Consider the following 14,087-nt stretch of genomic DNA (forward strand, 5'->3'; position numbering starts at 1 on the left):
GAACTTTCACAGTGTGAGCACGATCAGTTCAGACTGTAAGCATCCATCTTCACCCAAGAGAATGAGGATGAACGTATTGAACTCAGGGAGAGAGACGGCGAGGTTTTTAAGCAAATTGATATAGGGAGTGACAAGGTATTGGAGGTGTTGGCAGGCTTAAAAGTGGACACATCTCCAGGTCCAGATGATTTGTCTCCAGACTGCTGAGGGAGGCAAGAGAGGAGATTGCAGGGGCTCTGTCCCAAATTTTTAATTTCTCACTGGCTACGGGGGAGGTGCCAGAGGACTGGAGAACATCTAATGTGGTTCAGCTATTTAAGGAGGGTTGTAGAGATAAGCCAGGGAACTACAGGCCCATGAGTCTCACGTCAGTGGTAGGGAAACTATTGGAGAAAATTCTGAAGGAGAGAATCTATCTCCACTTGGAGAAGCAAGGTTTGATCAGGGATAGTCAGCATGGCTTTGTCAGAGGGAGGTCATGCCTAACAAATTTGATTGAATTTCTTGAGGACATGCCAGGTGTGTAGATGAGGGTAGTGCAGTTGATGTAGTTTATATGGATTTCAGCAAGCCTTTGACAAGGTCCCACATGGGAGACTTATAAAGAAGGCAAATGCACATGGGATGCAGGGTAATTTGATAAGGTGGATTCAAAATTGGCTTAGTTGTAGGAGACAGAGGGTGATGACAGAAGGATGCTTTACTGACTGGAAGCCAGTGTCCAGTGGCGTACCACAGGGATCTGTGCAGGGTCCCCTATTATTTGTCATTTTTATAAACGACATAGATGACTATGTGGGGAGTAGGATTAATAAGTTTGCAGATGACACAAAGGTTGGCCGGGTGGTTAACAGTGAGATTGAGTGTCTTGAGCTACACGAAGATATAGACGGAATGGTCAAATGGGCAGATAAGTGACAGATGGAATTTAACCCTGAGGTGATACACTTTGGAAGGAGTAATTTGACTAGGAAGTATTCAATGAACGGCACGACGCCAGGAAGTTCTGAGGAACAAAGGGACCTTGGCATGTGTGTCCATAGATCTCTGAAGGCGGAGGGGCATGTTAGTGGGGTGGTGAAAAAGGCATATGGGACACTTGCCTTTATCAATCAAGGCATAGATTACAAAAGTAGGGAGGTCATGTTGGAGTTGTATAGAACCTTGGTGAGGCCACAGCTGGAGTACAGTGTGCAGTTCTGGTTGCCACATTATAGGAAGGATGTGATTGCACTGGAGGGGGTGAAGAGTAGATTCACCAGGATGTTGCCTGGGATAAAACATTTAAGTTATGAAGAGCCTTTGGATAGACTTGGGTTGTTTTCATTGGAGCAGAGAAGACTGAGGGGTGACCTGATCAAGGTGTACAAGATAATGAGGGGCATGGACAGGCTGGATAGGGAGTAGCTGTTCCCCTTAGTTGAAGGGTCAGTCACAAGGGGGCATAAGTTCAAGGTAAGGGGCAGGAGGTTTAGGGGGGATGTGAGGTAAACTTTTTTTTAACCAGAGGGTGGTGACGGTCTGGAATGCACTGCCTGGGAGGGTTTTGGAGGCAGGTTGCCTGATTCTGTGATTCTGTATAACTCATTTATTAAAGAGCCTATGGGTTCCCTTGGCTTTTGGGCTCCCTTGTTAAGTTTTGTTTGTTCCAAAATTTTATTGCTACTTAGATTGCAGCAGGTGTTAAAGGACTTCATGACCTCTTCAAACTTATCAGAAGATTAATTTATTCCTTGTCTGATAATTATGTTGTCGGCTATTGGATCTATTGAATACAGTAGTGTATTCACTTGTTCAGAATCTTGTTTCCTTATTCAAGCCTGATGCTATCATATATCTTAAAAATCTTCTTCTCCATAATACCCAATTTTGCAACTGGTCTGGCCCCTCCATCTGCCTTCATTGGTCTGGCAGTGTTGATTTACCATCCATGCCTGTTTACAGCACAGGGGAGTAATCGTTGCTTTTTCTTCCCATTCTTGTCGGTATTTGGTGGGCTCCCATTACGATCTAAACTTCAGTGATTCTGCAGAAAATCTTTTCAATGCATCATTTTGCCCAGCTAGTTGCTTTCCTGAGCTTGGAGAATCAAATTGAAGTTTATTTTTTGCTCCGATTCCTCTTCTAAAATTTTTCTTTAGTCGTGTACAGTCACCATGTGTCATGGCACTGACCCTGGATCCAGGCTGCAGCTCATTAAAATTATCAGCCTGCCAGTGCTGCCTTAATATTGCGCCAAATTTGAAAGCTTTTGTCAACCTTTTTAAAACGAGTTTATTCACCCTTTTGTGATCTGGCTAGATCCTTTGACTCTCCTTTTGATCGGGCCTTGCAACAGACCTCCATGTGCTCTGGCAGAATCCTTTTATGCTGCACAGTGGATCTTTCTTCTACCCTTAACCCTCCACACCTGTACTGGAGCTTCTTAGGTGATCTCCAGCTTTGTATTTGAAGTCTTCAAGTTAGGTACCCTTCTCCCAGGTCAGACTGCAGTATCTTTACTTCTTTATTCTTAGAGATTTAGGGGTCCTTCACCCATTGCCACCATGTTGTAAGGTTGTATGCTGTCTCATGAAGAGGTCTCTAGAGGCTTCTCTGGTTGAACATTAATTGTTTATTAATAACACATAACTATATACATATATACAAGATACAGTCCCGACAAGGTGCGATCTTCATGCCAACTTCTACCAGACTCACTATGACACCCTACTACTCCCATGTGACTCTCTACATCATAATGTGGGTGCACTGTTTCTTCCGTCCAATATTAACCCTTAGAGTCCCGAACACCCGAATACTACAATGATCACATTGCAATTGTTGGGAACTCACTTTGCCCAAATTGGCTACTGCATTTCTTTTACATTCCAACGGTGGCTACACTTAAAAAGGTACTTCATTGACTGCAACTCACTTAAGGACATCCTGAAGTTGTGAAAGATGCAACAACATAAATGCAACTTTATCTTTAAAAAAATCTCTCAACCAAAATTGAAATAATCTGATCATTTATCTCATTGTTGCTTGTGGAACCTTGCAGTGTGTAAATTGTCTGTCATAGTTCCCTGTTCTATTTCCCTCTACATCATTATAAGCACACTTCAAAATAATTCATTGGTTGCGAAGCACTTTTGGATTTCTTGATAATATGGAAAATGCTATGTAACCACAAGTTCTTTCTTTCCATTCTTTAACAGAGTGTGGCAACAATCTCACTGCTCACATCTCTCTTATCGTCTCATGTCACCGGAAACCTTCAAGAGTTAAAGTCTAATAGAGAGAAAAGAAGCATTGTTACGTTCAGTTTGATTATATTAAACAGAAAGCCTTGCACTTTGTTGTTAAGAGCATGAACGATTCTTGTCTTTGACAAAATTTATAACATTGTTATACGTATAATCATTCCATCCTCCACATTACCTGATACTGATAGACATCAAAGGGACATAGACAGGCTAGTGGAATGGACGGACACTGGCAGCTGAAATTTAATGCAGGCAAGTGTGAAATTTTGGTGTGTTGCACTTTGAACAATATTGGACAGCATTAGAACTTGCATGAGGATGAAAGCGCAGGGCATAGATTATCTGTAGACAATTCTAAGGAGCAGTTGAGTAATGAAGGCAAGCAGCACCATTAACTCATATTTCCGCCCAGGATGCAAGAAATGCCCTTAATAATGTAACAGTATTTAGATGTCATCAGCAGCAATTCTTCCTACCTTGCACCAATACTAATACCACAGAGTAGTCCTGTAAACAACTAATCCTGTGCCCCTGGCTTACACATGCTCCCATTGGTCCCCACCAATTCATAGCTTTCCATTCATGATCAACATAAATTAAAAGATGACTTGACAGCTGGCAACAAAGAATGGGAAAGACAGGGAAGTGGTATAAACTAATAATATTTGTGCTTTAACTAAAGAACAGAAGCTTCACAGCATTTTCACATCTATCCTTACGCAACCACAAGACTTTACTCTCCCTATTTCTACCACTCCTACATGGTGTAGACTTGTGGCAGTAGAGGTAAGGGCAGGCTGCTCAAATTCCTGCTCTGACTGCTGAGATGCCTTTATCCAATGATCTCTGGGCTTTGAAGCCCATGTGCACCAAAGACTCTTCCACCTGCTCCATTGCAGGGCAGACCTGGCCATTTGGACATGAGGCAGCATGTAGGGTTACTGATCGGAGAGAGGGTATGCAGGGGGGACAAAGTTGACAAGTGCAAGTGCTTTGAGTAGAGTTCCCACTTCCATGTCCCCTTTTGTCATTATCCCTATCACGGTCCAACTGCAGTTCACTACTACCCCTCTGCTACACAGCACCTGTTTGGAGATCAGTGCAGCCATGTAAGGACAAGGCTAAGGTATCTGTCATTCTATTTAAGCTGCCAAGCATATTGGTGTCAGAATGTACACTGGTGTGCATGGACTCATTTGGCTACTCTAGCCAAACAAGAAGACCTTGTTGCAATTTCCTGTGATATTACCCCACTCATGCTTGAGATAGTCTGCACCATTCTTTCTGAAATCTTTATCAGTGTGCTTGTAAGGCCTGTCAGTATATCACACATTCCCTGCTACTCCTCAATCCTATTCATCGATGACTCCTGGGATATAGAGTCTGTGTCCAGCTGGTCAAAACTAGGAGAGGGCTACATCTTCCATTGTAGGCATGCCTATGTTGTCCCTGCAACCAGCATCTGCTTTTGCTCAGTTATGATGTGCGAATCACCAGGTGAAAACCCAAATATGCATTTTTATTCACTCATGGGATGTGGTCATCACTAGCAAGGCCAATATTCAATACCGTTCTTAATTGCCCTTGTGAAGATGGTGTTGAGCCATCACCTTGTACTGCTGTAGTCCATGTGGTGCAGGTTCACTCACGGTACTTTTAGCAAAGGAGTTCCAAAATTTTCACCCACCGACAGTGAAGGTGCAGAGTACAGTTCCAAGTCAGGATGGTGTGTGGCTTGGAGGAGAACTTGGAGATGGTGATGTTCCCATGAGCCTCCTGCCCTTGTCCTCCAACATAGTAGAGGTTACGTGTTTGTCAAAGAAGCCTTGCCAAATTGCTGGAGTGCATTTTGTGGCGGGTACAAACTGCAGTCATAGTGTGCCAGTGGTGGAAGGAATGTTTGAGGTGGTACATGGGATGCTGATCATGCAAACTTCTTTGTCCTGGATGTTGTCAAGCTTCATGAGTGAAGTTTGAGCTGCACTCACCCAGGCAAATGGAGAGTATTCCATCGCACTCCTGACTTGTCCCTTGTAGTGGTTGGCATGCCTTGGGCATTGGGAAATGAGTTACTCTCCACAACATTCTCAGCCTCTGACCTGATCTTGTAGCCATAGAATTTGTGGCTGACCCAGTTAAGATTTTGGTCAATAATGACCTCCAGGGTGTTGATGGTGGGTGATTTGATGAGAATAAAGCTATTAAATGTCATGGGGAGATGATTAGACTTTCTCTGGTTCCAATGAAGTGTGAATATCTGAGCTGGTGCATGATAAACATAAGTTTTCTGATGGTGCACCCCGAGAAAGAATCAGCTTCTTTGAAGAATCATCACCTGTGAGGTTTGTGGGCTCCTACTGCAAGTGTGAAGGAGATAAAAGATATGAATTAGTACTGACAAGATGATAATGTTGGAACTTATATTTCACTCCCTGCTGAGATTAGGTCAACATGACTGAATGCTTTATGGCATCCAGGTGCATTAGATAGAGGGCGTGTGCCAGTGATGGATAAATTGGGATGTGAGGACATTGAAATAGAAGAGTGGGCGCATTTGCAATGTAAGTAGGTGTGAGGAGTGATGTGATGACATAGACTTGACTAGGCAGAGTGAAGGGGAAGGGATGATGCACACAGCAGTATGTTATTGAATGTGGAAGTGTGTTTACCCTTCCTGAACCACTTTGGTCATTAAAGCACTTCCTGCACTGATTCCATGAATGTGAGTACAATGCTTCCACTGCTGGCCTCCAGGGCCATCTCCAGCCACACCTTTTTTGTGGCAGCAGCAAGTTTCTTCCTCCCATTGTTTGAAAAGGTGTGTCTCTCCAACTCCTCACTGGCCTCAGCAAAACATCCGGCGTTAAATCATGGTGCAACATTTAACTGGCTGAATCCATTCTCACAGTTTGTCTTTTTTTGCTCCAACTCCCTATTTCTCCAGATTCCATCTTTTGATTGATGCTTTAAATACTCTAGTTGAGTTTGTGCCATGCTGGTCCTCATCACACCCACTTGCCAAAGGGCAAGCCTGGAAGTAAAATGATAATGAGGTAGTTGCATTAAAATGCTAGAGTCAGATGTGTTGAACAGATTTCTGAGTTCTCCATGTGATATTGGACCTGCCATCTCCCAAGTTTTTAATCTTAAATATTGAATAACTAGACAGTCACTCCAAGTAAAATATTAACTTGTTTTATGAAATTGAAATTAACACTTCAAAATGCTTGAAGCTTTTCGTCTTGCACTCAGTTTCCATGGCAACACCTCAACCAGTCAGAACGGACTGGCCAACCAATCAGCACCTTTTCTCATGTAGTATAACTTGTTGCTTCCTTGGAAATTGGTAATCTTCCATTTGTTCTGATAAGTCCAAAATGAAAAGCCTTGACAGCAAATCTTTCTTTTCAATATTGTTACAATTGGTAATTTTGGGGGTTTCTTTCATTTTTTTATCCTGGATTCCATTTTTGGACTGACTGGGGTAAAATTCAATTTTGACAGAGGCACAGGACAGATGGCAGCAGATCAGCTGCCAGCTGTACATCACACCTGCATTTCCACTGGCTTGCAATGAAAAAGAAATCTGATGGGTGGGCACGGTGATATAGGCAACCCATTTATTACTACTTGTTTTGTGTCCCAAGCAAAGTTGCATTCCACCCCCTATACCTCAGAATATTATAGGTGAGTCCTATCCCCCCATATCCAAGAGAACACAAATCACTTATCCACATATATTGTCAGAAAGTGCCTTTAATGGATTTGTGAAGCTACTATGAATTTGTTAGTGCTAGGCTTCCAACATGAACCATGATCTGATTAAATGACCAAACAGGCTTGAGGAGTTGAATGGCCTACTCTTGTGTCTATGCAACATAAGGAGCAGAATTTTTCATCGGGTTGGCCCGATCTGAACGGAAGTGAAATAGTGTATGATGATGTCGGCCGAGCGTCCTGACATTGTTGCACACTCTCGATCTTTCAGTTCGAGGGCGCATGAGAGGTGGCAGAGTGCCCGCTGACAATTAAGAGGTCTATTAAGGCCCTGAAGCAATTAATTAAGTTGCATTGTTTGCTGCCCACTCAACTTGCTCGGTTGGCGGGCTGGAGAATAGGCCAGGTCGCCTTTGCATTTTTCACGAAACCTCATCCATGGGCTGAATGAGTTTTCCAACGGTCACTAAAAACATAAAAAATTAACATGCTTTTCACATGTCCCTCTTCATGTGATTGATCCACATGTGGGGACATGTTTATATCATTTGTAAAAAGTTTATTTTTGTATTTAAAATTCTTCAGTTCACTGAGGCAGCTCTGTGCCTTCAGGAAGCTTTCAGTGCATGCTGCCCTGATCATGTGCACACTTCAGTGCTCACTCTCCTCCTGCCCCCACAGCTGGCAGCGCTGAGGCTCTTAGTGCACTTTTCATGCTGGCTTTCCATTAATTGGTCAGCCAGCGTGAAATCATGGCCGGAGCTCGATTGCAGTCAGTCTCGTGGCAGTTCCCAAGCCCACCCGCCAAGTCTGCGCAATGTCTGAGGGGAAAACAAGGACTTGCCATCCCAAATCCAATGGCCCAGAATGATGGCAAAATCATCAGCGTTCACCATCATTACAATATAAAACTGACAGCATTTCCAGCACTTGTGTAGTTAAATGTAAAACTCTGGAAGCTGCTGTCAGCAATATGATAGGATGCCCCACAGGGTGCACTGTTGCAGTCTTTATTGATGTAACCAGCACAGAATCAAAAGTTTGACATGAACTTCAAATTTTTATGGCTTATGCTCACTGTAAAATGATTGAAAATGTTAAGCCTAGTTCAATGAGGTGTAACTGAGTTTTTTAATGGCATGCTAATAATTACTGCTGAACAACTTTTCTGGCCCTGTAAGTGTACTTTTTATAAGTGTGGAATGTCATTCCCTCAATTCCATAATTTTTTAAATAGTGAAACTTATTTTAAGGTTTGTTCATGATATTTCAGCTTCTAACTTAATACCATGTGTATGACCAATTTATTTCAGTCTCTGTAAAATGATTAAAAAGTGAATTATAATCCATGCTTTTCAACTTTCTGATTTGCTGTCTGTGGGAATTCTTCAATCTGATTGATGACATCACTATTGCTGGAAGACACAAATTCTCCATAATCCCCTAATTTTTTGCGCCAACTTTCTTTGAAGTCAATGGTGACCATTGTGCCTTCGTTGCTGGCCACAGCATCCAAGCCATTGGTCTTTCAGAGATCACCTCTGAAAGCAGTGGACACTCCACGGGGACTTTGTGGGCTAGTTTACTGCTGCCTGGCCCCCAGCAACCAGGTGGCTGCAGTGAAAGCGAGGAAGCTGCTGGGCACATTAATGATAGCTTTCAAAATAAGGATTACACGAAAGAAAAAATACTTTCCAGAACTGCAAAATACCACTTATTAAGTATAACCCGCTCACTCTGGTTAAAAATGTATGTATACTTGGATGAATCAAATTAAAAATAAAGATAGTTTCAAGGGGTTTGCTATATGTGTCACTCTAAGCGACGGTAATGTCACCCCTAAACCTAGGTTGATTGACGGGTCTGACAATTGAATCGCTACTGGAAAAAAGATTAAAACGGAAACCAGGCTTTATTGAAACACACATTGGGCAGAGCCGTGTGGCCAGGAGCGGGCGCGGCACCTTGTGTGATCTCGGGTGGAGCACGGTGCAGGCGGCCAGTGCTGGCTGTCAAATGAAAACTGCCCGTGATGCAGCATTCAATCCATCGACAACATTAGTTCTGCCCCGGAAGTGTTTTGAAATTGTTGCAATATATCATCAGAAGCATTTTAAACGAGATTCGGACTCTGGAGCCGGTTTCGCTGCAGTGATCTGACAGAGAGCGGTTAGTGCCTTTTACATTACTGACTACACCACACAATGGTTACATAACTGATTACAAAGCACGTTGGTTAGTTGCCTTCGCATCACTGACTACACAGCACAGTGAGCAGTGCCTTTTGCGTGTTTTGCTCCACCGCACAGTTATAACACGGGGGTTAATTGCTTCCATGGGCAAATAGATTGGAATCTCCAAGGTGAGGGTGCGACAAGGCGGCTTTGTGCGCTCTGATTTCAGTAGTTGTGTAACCACGAGGATTCCTGTTGGTCTGCTGCAAACGTGCTTATTTCCGTATGTTGACATGATTGTGTCAAGCTCCGGATCACCGCTCATTGTTGTTAGGGGCTGTGTACTGCCGTTTGATCTGCCGGCAAGCAGCACCTGTTCTCGGTCGATGGTGCTTATCATTTGTGAAGGATTGTCGAATTACTTAAGAGGGACAAGGTTGTCAATACAATGCAACAGAGTGCCAAATGGATAAAGGAGTTTGCTCAGTTCCAGCCGATCTAGAAATATTATTTGTGTCGAAGTTCACATTGTGCAAGTCCCATTCCTGTTCCTTCTGATTCTATCAGTGAGGTTGCGTGTCATGTCTGTTGGATGAATATCTGCACGTTAATAACATTGGTCGGCATCGTATCCGAGCAATTGAGAATGTTGGGCTTTATAGGAATTTGTAAGGAAAGTCTGCAGTTATGCTGCAGCTCCTGGTGTCAGACTTAGAGTTTTTCCTGTGTTCAGTTTGGCTATGGCTGCAGCTCCCACTTTCCGCCACCCCTCCCGCTTTTTAACTTTTGTTTTACTTTTGTTTTTCTTTACTCCTTCTAGACTCCTCTCTCCTATCGCCTTTTTGGTGACGTAATTAATAGGGTAGATAAAGGGGAGCCATTGGGTGAACTGTACTTGGGCTTCCTTAAGACAACCAATTAGTTGTGACACTAAAAGGTTAATATGTATGATAAGGGCTCATGGAGTTGGGGGGTGGGGGGGTAATCTATTAGTTTATGGATGGAGGACAATTCCTTTGGACAATACTAGCAATGCCAAGAGGGAGGCCCTGATTCTTGGGTAGCTCAGGGTCTCCATACTATTTGCCCAGGCCTGTGCCCTGGAGAGGGTACTCCAGTTTCGTTGTTTACATTGTCACAACACGGGAAGACACAGCGGTTATAAACTCTCACTCGACTGGTGTCGAGCACGAGTGCTGGAGTTACTTATGATGGTAGGCGAGATCATTGCGTGTCATTGGATGGCTACCACCTGTCTCAATCTGAGCAGCCTCAGTCAGCTAGGTGCTGTCCTGTCACGGCCTCTTGCTTCAATGGGTGCTTGGAACTTAGATAGTCATCTCTCGACAGGTGCGTTGCTAATCTAAGCACCAGCCAAGACCAAAACAACAGTCTTTCACATCACAAGCTGGAACGTAAGGACCATGAGACCAGGCCTCACTGGTGACCTTCTGTAGCTTGATGACACATGTAAGACAGCTGTGATCAACAAAGAACTCAATATGGACATTGCTGCACTGCAAAAAAGCTTGGATTACTTAAAATGGATCCCTTAAAGAGAAACATTACACATTCTCTTGGGGAAACCTCAAGAGGCAACATGTGAGCATGGAATGTGTTTTGCAGTAAAAAAAAATTCAATTTGTGATGATTGAGCCACCCCGCAGAAGGCTTAGAGAGACTTCTTGCTCTTCACTTGTCAACAAGCACAACTCAAGTGCATCCATGCCTTGACACTCAGCTCCATTCCAGATGTCAAGAATCAATTCTATGAGGCACATGACAATGCCATCAGTAGAATTTCATGCACTGAGAGGCTATACCTTCTAGGTACTTCAACACAAGAGCGGGTGTTATGAATTTGATTTTCCAATCAGGTTTCTCATTAGAAATATCGAACTTTATTTACAGGCTGCAGCAGCAGTTACATGCTTCCATCAAGCTCCACGACTAGAAAAAGGACTTCCACTCTAAGGTTCCCCGCACTTAAGAGCTGATTCGTTCACACAGCCATGTGATACCATACAACACAATAAGTCTTAAAGTTACAGTCACTACATTCCTTAAACTACAATTCCTAAAGTGGGTACTGACTACACAGCTTGGCCAACATAGGGCACTATGGAGTCAGTAGGATGAACAAAAAGGTTGCTGGAGCTATGATGTAACCATGGACTCTGTGGCAAACAGCTACTCCCAAACCAAGCTATGTCAGAAGGTGTCCTGGAAATATCTGAGATTGCACCAGTAGCATAGCTGGATTTCATCACCAGATGTAACACCTTCAGTGTCCTCATCACTTGTAGCCATCACAGCGCTGACTGTGACACTGACCACTCCTGGTATGTAGCAAAGTTGGGCTTCAGCCAAGGAAACTATAACACTCCAAGAAGAAATGTCATCCTATGACCAGCACTAGCCATACCATTGACCCAGAAAAGACCCTGGAGTTCCTCAACATCCTCGATCAGGCTCCTTTTGACAATAGCACCCAAGGCCAGAGTGCGGTGTCAAAGTGGGATCATCTGCATAACACCATCTATAACTCTGCCCTCACTGCATCTGGGAAATGGTGAAATAAAAGCAAAACACTGTGGATGCTGGGATCTGAAATAAAAACAGAAAGTGCTGGAAAAACTCAGTAGGTCTATCAGCATCTGTGGAGAGAGAAGCTGAGTTAACTTGGAGTCCAGTATGACTTCTGAGTTTTTCTAGCGCTTTCTGGATGGAATTTTCCCTGCCTACTGGTGTTGGGCATGCCCAGTGGTGTGAGCGGACAATGTGGCAAGGTGGCCAAAAATCAGTTTCAGGGTGTTGTGAAACCAGTTTGCGATCGTATGCTAAGCCCGTTGATGGCGGGCTGCGTTCCCTGCCATTGAGCGTCGGGAGCCTCATTATAATACATCACATCAAAATAAGACCAGCTCGCCAGAATCATCCCCCCTCCCATGCTGGATCTTCTGCCCACGGGCAAGCTGTGTTTCACAACAGTGTATGTAAGGCGTGCACTTGCCGGGCTGCACTTCGAGGGGAACTTGGAGGTGAGTGCACAGTAACATGTGCAGCGCCCGCATGGGGCGCCTGTTGGACTTCAAAGTTGAGGCGCGTTGGGGAGGGGGAGAGGTTTGGAAAACAAGGGCTGCCCTGAGGTTGAAGGTAGTGCATAAGCACGTGGAGTGGGAGATAGGGAAGCGGCCAAGCATTAGGGACACCTTGGATAAAAAGTGACCATTCCTCTGCAGCTGAGACCGTTCAGAAACAGCCACATTGACATCCGTGAGTCAGGCCTCTAGCTTATCTGCCCACTCAAGCAACACAGAGGCGTGAAAGTGCCAAGCGCTCCAGAGCTTTTCACCCTCGGGCACAGACTGCAAACCAATGAGCATTTTAGTGGACTGCAGAACAGCTGGACAACTGGTCATGTTGTACAATCTCCTTGCTAAAGCTGGCTGTGGAGCAGTCACTGGTGGAGGCATTCACGGCCCCTTGCAATATCAGCATCTCTGTTTGGACCAGTTCCTGTGATTCAAGCTAACAGCGCAGCCTTGCAGTGTGGGTTAGGAGAATGACTGTGCCTGAGCTGAGAGAACAGCATGCAGTGCAATGGGCAAGGCTGCCTCCAATTGGTCAGGTGGAGTGGGGTGGAGGTGGGTGGGGTTTCGGGCAGCCATGCAACACACTTAACTCTGGCCATCCAAGTGGTGGCCAGCACTTGCTGGGATGCGTTAAAGGGCTTTCAGACTCAACCAAGAGATGTTCTTAGTACACCCAAGCTAACCCATACGTCTCTCTTTAATCCTGCAGGAGGAACACATCAGGAGCATGGAGCCTGGTGACCTAGCTGCATGCCTCACGGCTTACAGAGAGAGGAGACAGAGAAGAGAGCGATGGAGGCGGCTGGCTGCGCAGAGGGAGGAGCAGCATCCTCAGGAAGAAGGGGCGGCTGGGGCTCCCGCACCCACTGAAGAACTACAGTGAGCCATCACTGGGTCTAGCTGGGCGCCAGACAGAGTCTAAAGACGCCGCCTTTCATTCCTGCGGGTGACCAACCACCAGTTTCGACAAAGACGGCGCATGTCTAGGGAACTGGTTGGTCACATCTGCAGAATTGGCACCACGGGGAGATGGAGGACATCCACTGCCAGTGGCTGTGAAAGTGACTGTGGTGCTCAATTTTTATGCCAGTGGCTCTTTTCAAGGCTCCACAGGTGACCTCTGTTGAATATCACAAGCTTCCGCCCACAAATGCATCTATGAGGTCACGGATGCCATCTTTGCGAGGGCACATATTTGTGCATTTTTCTCGAGACCAGGACAGCCAGGATGCAAGAGTAATTGGATTTGCCCAGATCTCGGGTTTCCCATTAGATGTAGGGTGCAATTGATTGCACTTATTGTACTCAGATCCCTTGTTGTGGTGGATGTCAACTATGTAAACCGCAAGGGATTCCATTCGTTGAATGTGCAGCTGATATGTAACCACACAAATGCATTCTGCAGGTCTGCGCACGGTTTCCAGGGAGCGTCCACGATTCCTACATTTTCAGTCAGTCACAAGTCCCTGACTTCTTCCAGGGTCCACAGAGGCTGCAGGGATGGCTCCTAGGGTACAAGGGCTACCAGCAGATGACATCTGTGCAGCGGCCTCAGACTGCAGCAGAGCAAAGATAAATGAAGCTCATGCTGTAACTTGCAGATTGATGGAGCAAACCATCGGGATGTGCAAATGAGGTTCCGGTCTGGTCTGGTCTGGTCTGGTGGAGCCCTGCAATATAGTCCACAGAGGGTGTCACAAATCGTTGTCACCTGTTGCACGCTTCACAAGCTGGCACTACAACAGGGAGAGGATCTGGCTGAGGAGGAGATGCAGGAGCTGATGTCTCCTCTGATGAGGAGGATGTTGACAGTGATGAGGGTGAGGAGGACCTCGAAGGCGACGATGACGGTG

The 14,087-nt window shown here is 45.0% G+C and overlaps 1 protein-coding gene across 1 annotated transcript in view; it reads left to right on the forward strand.

Moving 5' to 3' along the window:
- The first annotated feature begins 9,027 nt into the window (after window positions 1-9,027).
- Window positions 9,028-14,087, forward strand: part of LOC121279586 (monoacylglycerol lipase abhd6-A-like) — a 106,790-nt gene continuing 101,730 nt past the window's right edge. The window contains exon 1 of the mRNA XM_041190713.1: window positions 9,028-9,134. The gene's annotated coding sequence lies outside the window, so the exon portion shown is untranslated. The remainder of the gene's footprint in view (window positions 9,135-14,087) is intronic.

This window comes from Carcharodon carcharias, chromosome 7 (genome assembly GCF_017639515.1).
Source record: "Carcharodon carcharias isolate sCarCar2 chromosome 7, sCarCar2.pri, whole genome shotgun sequence".
In the NCBI taxonomy this organism is placed as follows: domain Eukaryota; kingdom Metazoa; phylum Chordata; class Chondrichthyes; order Lamniformes; family Lamnidae; genus Carcharodon; species Carcharodon carcharias.